General features: G+C 57.7%; 1 protein-coding gene across 1 annotated transcript in view; it reads left to right on the top strand.

The window, feature by feature from the left end:
* Positions 1-2,500, top strand: part of dmxl2 (Dmx-like 2) — an 80,132-nt gene that overhangs the window by 65,478 nt on the left and 12,154 nt on the right. The gene's annotated exons all lie outside the window — the stretch shown is intronic.

The raw sequence follows: 2,500 nt of genomic DNA on the forward strand, positions 1-2,500 counted from the left end.
CGTGAGGCCTGAGCCTCTTATCTCCAGCCTCTGTTGGTCGTGAGGCTGAGCCTCTTATCTCCAGCCTCTGTTGGTCGTGAGGCCTGAGCCTCGTATCTCCAGCCTCTCTTGGTCGTGAGGCCTGAGCCTTTTATCTCCAGCCTCTGTTGGTCGTGAGGCCTGAGCCTCTTATCTCCAGCCTCTGTTGGTCGTGAGGCCTGAGCCTCTTATCTCCAGCCTCTCTTGGTCGTGAGGCCTAAGCCTCGTATCTCCAGCCTCTCTTGGTCGTGAGGCCTGAGCCTCTTATCTCCAGCCTCTCTCTTGGTCGTGAGGCTGAGCCTCGTATCTCCAGCCTCTCTTGGTCGTGAGGCTGAGCCTCGTATCTCCAGCCTCTCTTGGTCGTGAGGCCTGAGCCTCTTATCTCCAGCCTCTCTTGGTCGTGAGGCCTGAGCCTCTTATCTCCAGCCTCTCTCTTGGTCGTGAGGCTGAGCCTCGTATCTCCAGCCTCTCTTGGTCGTGAGGCCTGAGCCTCTTATCTCCAGCCTCTCTCTTGGTCGTGAGGCTGAGCCTCGTATCTCCAGCCTCTCTTGGTCGTGAGGCCTGAGCCTCTTATCTCCAGCCTCTCTTGGTCGTGAGGCCTGAGCCTCTTATCTCCAGCCTCTCTTGGTCGTGAGGCCTGAGCCTTTTATCTCCAGCCTCTCTCTTGGTCGTGAGGCCTGAGCCTCTTATCTCCAGCCTCTCTTGGTCGTGAGTCCTGAGCCTCGTATCTCCAGCCTCTGTTGGTCGTGAGGCATGAGCCTCTTATCTCCAGCCTCTCTTGGTCGTGAGGCCTGAGCCTCTTATCTCCAGCCTCTGTTGGTCGTGAGGCCTGAGCCTCTTATCTCCAGCCTCTCTTGGGCGTGAGGCTGAGCCTCTTATCTCCAGCCTCTGTTGGTCGTGAGGCCTGAGCCTCTTATCTCCAGCTCTCTCTTGGTCGTGAGGCCTGAGCCTCTTATCTCCAGCCTCTCTTGGGCGTGAGGCTGAGCCTCTTATCTCCAGCCTCTCTTGGTCGTGAGGCTGAGCCTCGTATCTCCAGCCTCTCTTGGTCGTGAGGCTGAGCCTCTTATCTCCAGTCTCTGTTGGTCGTGAGGCTGAGCCTCTTATCTCCAGCCTCTGTTGGTCGTGAGGCTGAGCCTCGTATCTCCAGCCTCTCTTGGTCGTGAGGCCTGAGCCTCTTATCTCCAGCCTCTCTTGGTCGTGAGGCTGAGCCTCTTATCTCCAGCCTCTGTTGGTCGTGAGGCTGAGCCTCGTATCTCCAGCCTCTCTTGGTCGTGAGGCCTGAGCCTCTTATCTCCAGCCTCTGTTGGTCGTGAGGCTGAGCCTCTTATCTCCAGCCTCTGTTGGTCGTGAGGCTGAGCCTCTTATCTCCAGCCTCTCTTGGTCGTGAGGCCTGAGCCTCTTATCTCCAGCCTCTCTTGGTCGTGAGGCCTGAGCCTCTTATCTCCAGCCTCTCTTGGTCGTGAGGCCTGAGCCTCTTATCTCCAGCCTCTCTTGGTCGTGAGGCTGAGCCTCTTATCTCCAGCCTCTGTTGGTCGTGAGGCTGAGCCTCTTATCTCCAGCCTCTGTTGGTCGTGAGGCTGAGCCTCTTATCTCCAGCCTCAGCCTCTCTTGGTCGTGAGGCTGAGCCTCTTATCTCCAGCCTCTCTTGGTCGTGAGGCCTGAGCCTCTTATCTCCAGCCTCTCTTGGTTGTGAGGCCTGAGCCTCTTATCTCCAGCCTCTCTTGGTCGTGAGGCTGAGCCTCTTATCTCCAGCCTCTGTTGGTCGTGAGGCCTGAGCCTCTTATCTCCAGCCTCTCTTGGTCGTGAGGCTGAGCCTCTTATCTCCAGCCTCTCTTGGTCGTGAGGCTGAGCCTCTTATCTCCAGCCTCTCTTGGTCGTGAGGCTGAGCCTCTTATCTCCAGCCTCTGTTGGTCGTGAGGCTGAGCCTCTTATCTCCAGCCTCTGTTGGTCGTGAGGCTGAGCCTCTTATCTCCAGCCTCTCTTGGTCGTGAGGCTGAGCCTCTTATCTCCAGCCTCTCTTGGTCGTGAGGCTGAGCCTCTTATCTCCAGCCTCTCTTGGTCGTGAGGCTGAGCCTCTTATCTCCAGCCTCTGTTGGTCGTGAGGCTGAGCCTCTTATCTCCAGCCTCTGTTGGTCGTGAGGCCTGAGCCTCTTATCTCCAGCCTCTCTTGGTCGTGAGGCCTGAGCCTCGTATCTCCAGCCTCTCTTGGTCGTGAGCCTGAGCCTCTTATCTCCAGCCTCTTGGTCGTGAGGCTGAGCCTCTTATCTCCAGCCTCTCTTGGTCGTGAGGCTGAGCCTCTTATCTCCAGCCTCTCTTGGTCGTGAGGCTGAGCCTCTTATCTCCAGCCTCTCTTGGTCGTGAGGCTGAGCCTCTTATCTCCAGCCTCTCTTGGTCGTGAGGCTGAGCCTCGTATCTCCAGCCTCTGTTGGGCGTGAGGCTGAGCCTCGTATCTCCAGCCTCTGTTGGGCGTGAGGCTGAGCCT

The sequence above is a fragment of the Pseudoliparis swirei genome, chromosome 4, assembly GCF_029220125.1.
Source record: "Pseudoliparis swirei isolate HS2019 ecotype Mariana Trench chromosome 4, NWPU_hadal_v1, whole genome shotgun sequence".
Classification (NCBI taxonomy): Eukaryota; Metazoa; Chordata; class Actinopteri; order Perciformes; family Liparidae; genus Pseudoliparis; species Pseudoliparis swirei.